The sequence below is a fragment of the Squalius cephalus genome, assembly GCF_949319135.1.
Source record: "Squalius cephalus genome assembly, chromosome: 4".
In the NCBI taxonomy this organism is placed as follows: domain Eukaryota; kingdom Metazoa; phylum Chordata; class Actinopteri; order Cypriniformes; family Leuciscidae; genus Squalius; species Squalius cephalus.
The window spans coordinates 20636658-20650736 of record NC_137125.1 but is presented as its reverse complement, the minus strand read 5'-3'; the positions used below and the strand labels follow the sequence as shown (position 1 = coordinate 20650736).

Genomic DNA, 14079 nt, shown 5'->3' with positions numbered 1-14079 from the left:
ATAGGGTGTATTTTTGCAGAACATAGCAAACTCCGGGGTAAACCCATCTTTTTTATTAATGAATGTATTTACTCCATCACTTAGTGCACAGTAACATTCAGTTTTAAATTTTGCAATTGCAATTTTTCTTCCCTTTGTGTAGCTCAGGGCTCGCTGGTTCATCCTTGTTGCAACGCACTTGCAACATAGAAATGCTGGCGGAGAAGTTGGAGTTTCCATGCTGAAGAGAAGAAAAGGCAGAGAAGTGTACATGTAAAAACTCTGGCAAATATTATTTACTTTTTGTAATATAAAATTAAAGTCAAAGCAATATTTTTAAGGAAATTGTGTTGAGGTTTGAAGGAATGCTTCACCCAAAAATAAAACGCTACTGTTTATTTATTTGAAATAAGTGGAAAAATTACTTTATTGCACTGTAAAACCGAACAGTACAAATTTGATCAATAAAATGGGTAGTAATTACTCAAAAAAAGCTAAAAAAGTTAATTCACCTTTATTTTTCTGTGTAATTAATCACTTATTAATTTGTGCAGATCTGACAAAATTTACAATGTCAACCTGAAGAACCACTTGTTGGACCAGCTGTCTTCAGAGCTTGTTCAGAAAGAAAGCTGCTCGCACAGGGAAAGTGTTCTGAAGTACTGAGTCAGCTCTTCAGGAAATATGACCAGGTCAGTTGGTTGCACTTCTTGATGCCTGATTTAGAAACTGCAGTGGATTTTGACATATTTTGGTTGTATTTACAGACATTTTAGGCTGATGCATAGTATTGTGTGGCTGTGCATATTATATTCCATGTTAAATCAAGATTCTTATACTCATGTCTCTAATTCTCACACTGAAGGATATCGTGGACATCCATGTATGACGAGCTGCTGTCCTCCGTGCTCTCCCCACCTTTCTGCAACTCCAACTTTTTCAAGACATGGGATGTAAGAGTTGCACTGTTTGGTTAACAACAATCTCACTTGCCATTCAGATGTCATCCTGGTTCTAGTTCCACATTTTTAATATATAATTTTTTTTAATAATTGTAGTTATTGTATGGGATAGAATGGTTTGGAATAGATGTAAATATATGTCACTTATTAGCTGTCCTCCTTTGGAAGTTTAGAGTAACAGTTCTCTGTTCTTGCCTTAAGGTAGAACATTCTGATGAACCAGACATTGATGACGTACCACTCGGTCTACTCTTCATTAGTGGCAATTTAACAGTTGCCACGTTATTCTGCCCAGAGAAGATTGTGGTTGTACTTGAGGAAATCATTGAGCAAACATTTCTCAAGAGCCTTGCACTGTTTTGGAGAATTTCCATTTGACAAACAATTTATTGTTGATGTTTTGTGGATATTTAATAAAAGAGTAACTTGAATTTAAATTGTCTGTGTTAACCTGTTTTTTTTATTATTATTATAGAATGTGTATAGTTAGCAATTTAGCTACTTGATAATGTAAATTTAAAAACTTACAAAAATGAATAAAGTGAGTAATTTTTTTTACTGAGACATTAAAACTGTTTTTATGAAGTTGAAATTGTAATGTAACAAAAAATGTAATTTATCTTTAATACATTTTTATATGTACTGTGAACCCAAAAACTACTTATAAAATGACTTGATTAATAATGTTATAGTAACTTGTAAGATTAAGTAGTATCAGTTAAAATTGCCTAGTACCAGTTACTTAAAAAACTTTTTTTGTTAACTTATAAAAATTTAGTTAGTATCACTAAATTTCGATGTAATCAGTTTCAACAATTTTTTTGAGTTATATTAACTTATCCGGTTTTACAGTGTGGTCCCATATTGTAAACCTTTCTGAAGTTTTATTTTAGGTTTTGATGTCCTTAAGAATATATATTTGCGGTATAAGTACCAGCAATACCAGCAGCCATTCGGAACGTTTAGGAGACTTTCGCGTTTAGTCCCCTGAATATAATTTTATTTTACTTCTGGCTAACCAAAGAAAACAGACACGTTGTAAGGAACAAAGTAAATTTATTTTATTTGAACAATTGTAAAGGTGTTGTGCTCTTTCCGTGTGTGTGTTTGTCTGTGACTTCAAACGCGCTGGCAGCTGTGTGTGTGTGTGTGTTTGTCGGTCAGCTGTGGGGTTAGTCCGATGGCATCTACCTAAATCAACAAAATGAACACATTCAGTAGTGTTATGATTTTATATGTCTATATGATATATCCATATATGTCTCATCTCATCTTAACATATAACAGTAGCTTCGTAGATTCGTCAGATTCAAGTCACGTTTCAAATGGTCGCGCCCGCGACTCCCGCCTCTCTGGGCGAATTCATTGACGTGGAAAATCGCCCAAGCATTCTCCCATTGACTCTCATGTTAAAACTTTTTTTTTTTCGGAAAATGAGCCTTCAATGCATTTTCAATGAGGATTTGGGACTCGCACTTAAGCGCTTGCGTCATACGTAACTGACCAAAGAGAGCGACGGGGATATCTTCGATCAAGTCACTTGCTAATTTCAAGATGGCTGCTAATGTGTGCAATTCCGTTGCGTCTCTGAAAGAAGTTCCTTTTAGTCGACGATCCAATTCAGACAAATTGGCATTAAAACAATCAGGACCTCCAAGACCAAAATTAATTATTAAACAAATTTCTATAAAGGCTGGAAAGTCCTACACCCGAGGATTTTCAACAAATTGGTATGTGAAAAAAAGCTGGCTAGCAGGTTGTGAAGAAGCTAACGCAAGTCTTCTGCTACCCCTACCTACTCTTCCACCCTGACGACAGACAGCACTGCTTGGGTTTCGACTGGTGTGACAGATATGCACCATCTGTCTGAGAAAATCAAGAAGCATGAGATGTCAAAGATCCACATGGATAGCTGCTTGAGATTTGCAACTATTGGGAGGGTGTACTTTTGGAGAGACTGAACCAGCTTTTGGCCGACGACAACGACAAAATGAAACTCGTTGCACAAGCTTACGATGGTGCCAGTGTGATGAGGGGAGAGAAGGCTGGTGTGCAGCAAAAGGTGCGTGAACATTTTAAGAATGCCCATTATGTGCACTGCTATGCACATCAGCTTAATTTGATCATGCATCAAGCTACCTCCCACATCAAAATAGTTAATGTTTTCTTTTCCGATCTGAGCGGTATTGCGTCTTTCTTTTCCCGGTCACCGAAACGGTGCAGCGTTCTGGACAAGAATGTTTCACAAAGACTGCCCAGAGCTTCATCTACAATGGAATTTTAACAGCAGGACAGACGAAAGAGAAAACACAAGGCTGCGTCTGAGGAGGACCGCTAACTGTCATTACGCAGCTGAGCATTGCCATAGATACATGCTGTACCATAAGGAATGACGTCACTCGCTTAGGTGCACTTGATCGTCACTTTGCTTGTTTCTCCGTGTGTAGCTATATTACTTTTTTTTTAGCTGCATGTGCTATCAGTCTTAAGTGCAATAATTAGAATAATATTTTTTCTTAAATAACTTCTTTTGAATAAAACCTGTCACCTTCGCCTGACCAACAGATCAATAATTTAGGATAGGATAGGACCGTTAGGATAATTTTATTTGTCTTACCTGTGTTATTTTCCACTTTCTTCCCAGCAATGTGCTTTTCCATTCTTCACGTTTTCCTTGGCTGCATTCATCATTTGAAGTTGATGCATTCTGTTAGAGCTCTGTCCTGGGATTCAACCTTATTTTCTTCATGCATGAATAGCCTATATAAATTGTATGTTATATTCATTTGAATCAATTATCATGTTTTTGATGTTTAAATTATAACGCTGAAAACAGACTCATGATCTGATTACATCTTTAATTAGTGATAGTAGTTACTAAGTAGCATGAAGTTATTATCTTAACATTAACATTAAAACACTAACATTTTTACCATCAACTTAATAGTTTAGTTTAATTATTCTTTTGTCTGAGTTGCAAGGTGTCAGGTCTGATGATAAAAAGCAAACGTATGGGCGACTGGATTTTGCAAGTGTTGTCATGGAAATGGCAGGGACAAAATAGGGACGTTCGCAAACTGGCCCGGACAAATGTCCTCAGAACGTCCGTTAGCGAACGTTACAAAGCGAACCAAATGCGGACGTCATCGGAACGTCCGCCAGCGAACGTTACAAAGCGGACCAAATGTGGACCTAAGGAGGACGTTCAAAAAGTCCGGGGGACGTCCCTTGTTAGCTGGGCTGCCAAAAACAGGTCGATTTTGGCCTGTATACTTAATATTCATGAGCCTCTCTTCTGATTGGCCTGTTGTTTTCTGAGTGACCCACCATTGGTGGGGGTGGTGACTGAAGGCGGTGACTGAGTAGTTCTGACATCACATTGATACGGAAGTCACAGCGGCTCATGAAAAGGCACAGCTACTTTATGCAGGCTGTGTGCATTTGTCTGTGGATTGACTGTTTTGAAACTTGTATGGTAGTTAAATAGCCTCTAGACCTCTGTTATCACGAAAAAAGCCAGGAAATTTCAGTTTTGACAATATGGGAACTTTAAAAAAAAACATTTTTAGTCAGAATTGATTTTCTTACACATAAAAACCAATTAAGTACTTCATAAATGGTTCTTGACTGTGCGACACACAAGAATGACCCCACACATAAACGTTTACTGTATTCTTGTAATGACATTAATCATTATATCACGAACAATGATCTACAATAATGATGTTTTTTCACTTACAAGGTAAAAAGTTGTTTTGATAACAGCTTTAACCTTTTGGGGAATGCTGTCTGCTAGATGTGTGCATCATCTTTTGTGTCAAATCCTTACATTTAATCGATGAATTAAAACAAATATATTCTGACAGGATTTGGTCTCAGAGATGGGGTTCTGACAGAAAAATGTATTAATTCTATAAAGTAATTTCCCCACTTATTTCAAATTAAATTCATGATTTTTATGAAGTTACGAAGAAATTAAAATAAATTAAATTACAATTAAAAACACAATAGAGTGTAATACTAATAAAATTAGTGTCAAAATGAATCTTTGCAATGCTGAGGAAAAACAGAATCAGCATCTGAAATAGCATTGTTTAATGCAGCTCACAGGGGAATTAGTAATGACTTAATTAATAAAGGACTATAAATTGGACCTGTCACAAGATAGCCCTGTTTTCAACATTCCTGATGCTTTCGAATCTTCAAATTTTCGATATGGGTGTGTGTAATTTATGTAATGTTACTCCTAAATTGAAAAACCCCATTCTAAAACGCCATAGAAAAATCTCGAGGGAACCAGTGGGGCGGGGGTTTTGACTTCATACCTGCACAACGCCGTCCTGAGTCGCGGGAAACACCAGGAAGTGAAACACGTAAGAAGATTATATTGTAAGAACAGCTAATGTGGAGATGGACGCACGTTGTCACGGTAACCAGGTGAAGGTAATGAGGAAATTAAATTGCTACATTATGGGTGCTTCTCATTTCTTATTTGTGCATCCTCGTTTCCTTTCCTCGCTTCCTTTCCTTGCGTCTCAGCTCCGCCCCCTGTAGGATGCGAGGGAAGGCTGCAAGGAAAAGACGCGAGGACGGAGGGATTGAATGTAACTTTTTTTTATACAGTGGAATACTTGATCAATTGAGCGTCACTTCATCGCGTCATCAGCAGCGCTCAAAGCATCTGCCCTTATGTTGTTGAAGTTTGTTTATTTAAGAAATTCATAATAAATAATAATAAAGCAAGATACCCTGTTGAAATATGTGAGATGTGTGGTTTATATAAACTGCAAAGGTAAAGTATAAATAAAAATGATTGTGACCGAAGTGAAGGGGGAGGAAAATTTAGACGTGCGTCACGTTTAAGTCGATAAAACTCTTAGGTCGAGCTGAGCTCGATCGGTTTCCGGGTCATAGGATGGAGGACGGAGGAGAGAGGAGACGAGGAGGGATATTGAGAAGCACCCATTGAGACACAATTGCCCTGCCCCCTCCAAAATGGACAAAAATGCATATTCTACAAGGGGGTAAAACATTCCCCCACACAATCAAAATTAATCTATTACGAGTGTCACTTTTGAAGTGAAATGTGAAAATAAATGAAAAGTGTTGCACCATTACAGTAACAGTTATAGATGCTCACGTGGCATGCAAGATTACTTTTTATTATAATTTATATTTAAATTTTTCCCTCCACAAAAAAAAATGTTTAATGTATTATTTTAATTGACATTTTTAATTATTACAATACCATTAGAAATAATTGACAATAATTAAGTTTTTTTTTACAGTTACTAGGCAAAAAAGTTACTGTGAAAACCACCACTAGATGACAGCAAGTCACTTTTATTGAGTGAGTCTGAGATTCAATCGATTCAACAATATATTGGAAAAGCATCCCAGTATGCTCCTAATGAAGCTGGTTGAGAAAATATCGCGTGTAAAAAGAACAAAATAATAAAGTTTTGATTCGTTTAATACATTTTCGGTCACTATGTAATTTACATAGGCTTCTTTGATTTTAGTTATTTTAGTGATAATGTTTTTATTATTATTTTGACTGCTTTTTTATATGCTTTTTTATTTAGATTTGTTTTTCTTTATTTGAAAGTATATTGGGCTGGATTAATGAAAATCTTTTTAAGAAAGAATTTAAGAAAATTCTTAAGATAAATTGTTCCTTGAAAAATTCTTAGGCACTCAGATATTTTCTTTAAAAAAAAAATCTTAATTTTGATTTCCTTAAGTACAAAAATGACAGGCTTTCTTGTTACTTGATTTAAAGTATCTGTAACGTAAATGCATTAGCTCAAATGATATACAGGGAATTGTAATAATTAATCAGGAATATGATTAATATATATTGCATATTAGAGTTACATTAAAATTATTGAAGCTGAAAAATAGATAAATTGAATATATCAATATTCCATTCTTCAGATCAATTATCCTGATATCCTTTACTGGAAATGAATGTAATTATCGAACAGTTGTTTGTCCAGCAAAACGACCATAAGATTAACCTATCAACTTCTCATAAAAGTTGTCACTTCTTATAATTCCAGGAAGATCAGTCTTCTGGCCATGAAAACTATTCTCCTGTCCTTTTAAATTTAGGTTACTAAAACCGTAATCAATTTGTAAAGCTTGTAGCTGGATCAACACTTCAGGGACTCGTAATGTGAGAATTATAGACAGAATCAATCAAGGATATAATGGATTTTAATCATATTGGACTAAGAATACATCGAACTACAATTCACACAGGATATATGTATATACACAGATTATATGTCTATGTACAGAACATACAGTTAAACACTACAAGGTAAGAATAACGGTAAGAACAGAACACGAATGAATAGAGGATGAGAGAGATGAGAAAGAATGAGAGAGAGGGAGAAAGTGAAAGCAAAATGGGCGATCAGAGATCGCATTAGGCTATGGCAAAAATCACAGACAACGTAACCTTTGAGAGAGAGACAACAAGGAGATCAGATCACATTAAAGTTCAGTAAACTTATCTTGCAAAATGGTTCTCTTGTGTTGGTTGAGGAAAGCAGAGTCCTGCGTGGGTCCTTAAGAGCAGCGTGCGTGCATTCCCATCTCAAATTCAAAGAGTCTCTTTCTTTGTTGAGAAGTTGCCGGGAATGATTCAGGCTAAGTTCATTCAGCTCGTGAATGAACAGAGGCGAATAGGAAAACGAAACTAGACTATAGAAAATAAAAGAAATAAAAGAGAAGAGAAGCAGGCTGAAGCCGGTCCGGACTTGGGTTTCCAAAGTTTTCCGAAGGAGGGAGAAGAGAGAGAATGAAACTGAAGGTTTGGACTTTTATCAGTGTCCCGTGTACAGTGTCCCACGCCCCCTTTTTCGTGGAGGACGAATCATCTTAGAGCATTCCGAGCGGAAGATTTTCTTTGTGTGTTAATGCAGCCCGACCCTCGGGTGAAATCACGAGGAGGCAAAATATGATATTATGCTCGGGGAATTAAAACGCATGGAACCATAACGTTTATCACAGTCTCTTATCAAAAATCTCCTTCGTTGTGCAAAGGGGATTAAAACAATACCAAGGATGAATATTGACAACGATAGACACATAGAGATACATTCTTTTGTTGAACCAAAGGCACTTTAAGATTACATTACTGTAATCCAAAAGCACAACTATTCTAATATCACACTGGGGAACATGCAAATCACCCGGAACACTCTTTATACATTTGTAATAGTTGGTAAAATGACATTTTACTACGTGGAAGTCCATATATGGCAATGTGCGTGTGTGTGTGTGTGTGTGTTAGAATGTCTCCTCAGTTGCATCTCGTGGTGCGCATACCACGTGAGGGGTTGGGGGTTTGATTTGAAAATGGCACTCAGCAAAGACAAAGGTAGTTCTGTGGGCAAATTCACTTAACAGCCTGAGGCGTCGTAGAATTTTGCTGAGGGAAGCAGATAGTCCTAGACAACTGAATGGAAGCCAGTCTTGTAATTTGCCTTCACTACACAAAGAACAAACGTTAGACACAGCAAAGGGGTTGTTGTCGCAGCACGTGATAGTTTGAGAAACAACAGGGGCCTGTTCGTTGATTTCATCAAGTCGTCGTTAAACATTAGCCAGCGGCCTGCTTGTAGACACTTGTAGTCATTGTGGCCGAAAGCCAGTCAGTTAGGGCTTTCTGAATATGAACATGTACGTGATCATATTTAGTCAGCATGAGAAGAACAATCAGGATTCGCTAATTCAGAACATCTGGCCGGATGCCAAGTCAGTGTCGCTACATATCATACAAATGGGCATTTAAAAGGGAAATGAGGTACAATAGGATGTTATCCATGCACAAATAAGGATATGAATCATGTTTGAACCAATGTAAATGGTTAGTACAATTGTGAAACATGTTCTTTCTGTCAATTCTTTATCATTATTGTGCTGGTTTTAACCTGTGAGCAGGGATGTCGTTAGGCCTATTTTAGGGGGGCTGAAGCTACCCCAAAATGTTCCTAAGCCTCCCTAAATGATAATAAGAAAACCGTATCCTCATTCATATTTAGACTCAACAAATTATATATATCCAGCTACAAAGAAAATAGCTGAAAAGTCGGAAGTTGGACAGAAGTACAAAGAGTCGTAACAGAGCTGCCAACCCTCATGCATTCACCGTGAGATACACGCAATTGACACTTTTCACACGCACAGAAAAATCGCGAAACGAGGACACGGAGACCGATGGACTAGACAGAGCAGGTTACTTATGATATAAAATAATCGCAATTCTCAGATTCTGTCAATTTTATTACGAAATTCAAACAATAGATACCGCTTTGGCGTTTGTAAATGTTATATGACAGATCCCTAGCGCACGTGAACCGATCATCTCTACTAGCTAATAGGAAAAAAAACACGAACACTGTTGAAAGATACAGTAGTAGGCTACAATTTAACGAAATGTATATTCCTCATACATAATATCGATCAATCAGTGTTTTTTATCAGCGTGAAGAGGTCAATAACATAGCTGGAGAACAATTATGCCACATTTACCTCAGGAAAGCCATTTAATGAATAGGCCTATAGGCTATAGTAGCCTATGTAGTTGGCAGAAAAAAAGAGCTATAGAGAGTATTTTGCTAAATATGTGTTCTATATTACATATGTATTATATTTTTACTTATATCATTAAATAAAGTTGTTATTATAATAAAAAAAACGCGTTATATTTAATTTGAGTTATTTTTAACCTTAAATAATACTACCAGCTGATAGGGCTCTCTGTATGTTTACAGCATTAGGTGAGTTGTTTTTTTCTTGAGAAAAATTAACACCTATCTTGAGTACCTAATATTTATCCAAATGAGTCAATATTAAATCAAATCACAATAATTGAATTGAATTGAATTTACATATAATTTTACACTTATGCTATACTAAGCCTGAAATGGGTACTTTTTGTGACAGCAACCCTATCATTTTTGATTAAAGATGTGGCTTAACTTCAGAATTTGAACTAAAATCAGTATTCTTATGATTGCTCTGAACATTTCTGACTAAGTTTAACAAAAATTAAATTACTTATTCATAAAAGAGGACCTACAGACATAGGAACACATCGCCTCCTGTGCCTGTGCCCTTGCCCTTGCCTCTTCCGGCAGAGAAAGTGGAGCACTTTTAAATATTTGTTGTTGTGGGTCCCAGGAAAATACACTCATGCCCATCTTTAAAAGACAGAGTGTAATTTTTTTATTACATATGTAATCCCTTCCTCTAATTCGGCCTCTTTTGGGAGCTATAATTTATATGATTTCCAGTGCCAAGCGCACTAGGGGCCCTATTTTAACGATCTGAAACGCAAGTGTCAAGCGCAAAGCGCAAGTAACTTTGTGGGCGGGTCTTGGGCGCTGTTGCTATTTTCCTGGCGGGATAAATGACTCTGGCGCCCGGCGCAAATCTAAAAGGGGTTGGTCTGAAGTAGCTTCATTATTCATAGGTGTGGTTTGGGCGTAACGTGAAATAAACCAATCAGAGCGTCATCCAACATTCCCTTTAAAAGCAGGTGCGCAAGTTCTATTACAGATTGCTATTATTATGGCGGATTTACCAGGCACAAGGTCCAGACCCCACTACACGCCGTGGCAGCATCGCTAGACCGGAGGACCACCTATTCCTGCAGCTCCAGCAAACCGGATTTGAAATGCTAGAGCGGGAGCTGTCTGGGATGCGGCAAAGTGTGAATGCCCGTCTTGACCGGATGGCGATGTTTCTGCGGCCTCTCGGGCGCATCTCCTCAAGCCTGGAGAGGATTGCTGCAGCCATGGAGCGTGGCCCTTAAAGCGCACCACCACCTCCGGTTGTGCCTATTCCTCCTCCTGTTGTGCCTCTTCCTCCTTCCCCCACTCCATCTCCGTCCACCCGTTCCACCAGGCGCACATCGCGCAATGCCATTCCCGGACCCTTAGGTGTCCAATCCCGCCGTGGCACGCGTCGCAAAACTACCAGAGGAGGGAAAAAGAAATAAAGTTTTTCTGTTTAAATATTTTTAACCTCATTTTCCATTTGTATTTGTTTTATCAATTACTGTTTGCTATTGATTTTTCTTTTTGACAAAATATAAAGAAATGTCACAAATAAATACTTTTGAATGTTTTGGACTCGTTCTCTCTGAATCACGAGTATGGTTATATTTTTGCAATGTAGTATAACATTAGACCGAGATAACTATGCTTACCTCACTATAGACGATGCAGCAGCTCTTCTGCCAAATAAGCTCTCCTCTCCCGTGCTGCTGCTGGGGCATTTGGGTTAAGTGGCATCGGCACATGCAGTTCACCATCACGTCTCCTAAAGTCCTCTAATATTTCCTCATCTATGTCAACAACACAACCTTGATTTATGGAAATGTTGTGTAAAACACAACACGCCACAAAGAATGCTGCGTCTTTTTGAGGACTGTACTGTAAAGTGCCTCCTGATCTATCCAAACACCTGAAGCGCATTTTCAGTATGCCGAACGTTCGTTCAATTACACAGCGTGTTTGTGTGTGTTTTCGATTAAACTGCATTTCACGAATTGTTGCTGGCATCAAAAATGGTATCATCAGCCATGTATTTAACGGATACCCGTTGTCCCCTAACAGCCACCCATCCAACGGGGGATTCCCCTCGAAGATGGCAGGAATGGCAGAGTTTGCCAGTATGAATGTGTCACGGGTGACGAATGAAGAGGCGGAACTTTTGTTCGAAAGGGTGGAACCTTTGTGCACGGTCATGATTTCCGGGGGGAGCGCTTTCGGCGTGGGACCTGAGAGCGCTCCGGTTCCTGTAACTCCGGGCAAAAGCTTTAACTGACGATTGATTCCAGGTGTGAGAAGGACGCAAATCAGCGGTGATTGGAGATCACAGTGAGAGGAAGAGATACAAAAGGGCTTCATGTTCTGAACAGTGGTGTTGGTTTTCGGGGGGTGTCGCCTTCGAGGTCAGTGTTGACTGGAAGTTGTTTTTTTTGGATCGTCTTCTGTGTGTGTTTTTCAAGTGTGTGCTTCAGCCGTTTGTGTCCCTGCCAACGTGGATTCGTCAGTAGGGTGCTCCAGCTAGTGTGTTTGTTCTGGATGGGAAGAGGAATTGGATACTTGGAGAATGGAGATCGAACTATCAGCAGGAATTCATCATTAAGGAGAGATAATACATTGCTTGGATTATGATGTGATGGATGTTTTGGAAGGTACAATGAAACTTTACGACTTATAACTTATCTTTTGGAGAGGATTGGACACCTTATGCTTTATTGTGGATGTTAAGGAGATTGTATTGAAGAACTGAGGATTGGAAGCCCCTGCCAACGCCCTAAGCTGTGAGTTATGAAGATTTGCAGTGCTATATATTGATATAATCACGTGTGCTATTCTGTGTGGATTGTAGTGAAACACGAGTGGGAGTGCATAGCGAAGGCACGAAGAGATCCAGCCCGGGCTGTGAGTTATGAAGATTTGCAGTGCTATATATTGATATAATCACGTGTGCTATTCTGTGTGGATTGTAGTGAAACACGAGTGGGAGTGCATAGCGAAGGCACGAAGAGATCCAGCCCGTTTCTGAAAATAATTTTTTTTTTTTTTTTTTGTCTCGGAATACAATGAATGAGATCAACCAGTGGTGAACTCCTTTCCATTACTTCTTTGACTAGATGAATCAGTGGATGATTTTCTTTTCACCGCTTGTGGTATTATTGTGTTTCCAGCGGTGATCGCTTCAGCTTTGTTGAAGCGACGATATCCATTTCTGACTGCCTGAGCCCCGTGAAGAGAACCAGTTCAGATTCGCTGAAGAAGCCACCTTTCTCTGTCCGCCTGAGCCCCGTGAAGAGAACCAGTTCAGCTTCGCTGAAGAAGTCCCCATTTTCTGTCCGCCTGAGCCCCGTGGGGAGAACCAGTTCAGCTTCGCTGGGGAGGCCACCATTCTCTGTCCGCCTGAGCCCCGTGAGGAGAGCCAGTTCAGCTTCGCTGAGGAAGTCACCGTTCTGTCCGCCTGAGCCCCGTGGGGAGAACCAGTCCAGCTTCGCTGAAGAAGCCACCATTCTCTGTCCGCCTGGGCCCTGTGGAGAGAACCAGTTCGGCTTCGCTGAAGAAGCCACCATTCTCTGTCCACCTGAGCCCCTTGAAGAGAACTAGTTCAGCTTCGCTGGAGAAGCCACCATTCTCTGTCCGCCTGAGTCCTGTGAAGAGAACCAGTTCAGCTTCGCTGAAGAAGCCAACATTCTCTGTCCGCCTGAGCCCTATGGAGAGAACCGGTTCAGCTTCGCTGAAGAAGCCGCCATTCTCTGTCCGCCTGAGCCCCGTGAAGAGGAGCAAGCCAGGGCAGTGTGGGCTAGCTGCAAGAAGTCGAAACCTTCCTTCTTTTTAATTAGTACTTTTTTAATTAAATAAAACCTTTTTAAATCTCATTTAGTCTGGTTGTCCTCTGTCTGCCTGTGTGCCCGTGGTGTCGGCTCCTCACAGTGGTGTCCCAAATTCAAGAGGGGTGCGGCTGGGTCATTTCCTGGTAGTTGCCCACCCCGACCTGTGACAAATGAGTCGTGGCTCGAGCCAGGATAATTCGCAAAGACATGGGTGATTTTACTATAAGCACCGCAAATGACTTGTACGTTGATTGAATAGGTTCCCTTGCGGTTGATGTATACAAGTGAGTTTTCTGATGGGGCACGTAGCTGCACATGGGTGCAGTCTATAACACCAAGGACACCAGGGAACCCATACTTCGCACAAAATGCCTGCTTTGCTCTTTCCTGGCTGTCAGGTGTGACGGGGAATTTGATGTATTCCCCAGCATGTCGGACTAGACCTGATGTAACTGCATGTATAGCCGAACTTATGGCAGATTGTGAAATGCCTCCAATGGAGCTAAGGGGGTGCTGGAACGACCCAGATGGATAGAAATGCAATGCCGCTGTAACCTTTACTGCAACGGGGAAGACATAGGGACAGGGTGCATCAGTCCCCAGCTCATCTGCCAGGAGATAGCAGATGTCTGTCACAGCCTGGCGGGTCAGGCTTTTTTTTTTTTTTTTTTTTTCTTTTTTTTTTTTTCTGGTTCTTGACGGACAAACCAATTTGTCAGATGTCCTTATATACATCTATGTCTTGCC

At 39.6% G+C, this 14079-nt stretch overlaps 1 long non-coding RNA gene across 1 annotated transcript; it reads left to right on the top strand.

Moving 5' to 3' along the window:
* Positions 1-592: 592 nt before the first annotated feature.
* LOC307157453 lies at positions 593-1275 on the top strand. The gene is made up of 3 exons (XR_013820989.1): positions 593-671; positions 845-932; positions 1143-1275. It is a non-coding gene; the product is annotated as an uncharacterized lncRNA (long non-coding RNA).
* Positions 1276-14079: the final 12804 nt, after the last annotated feature.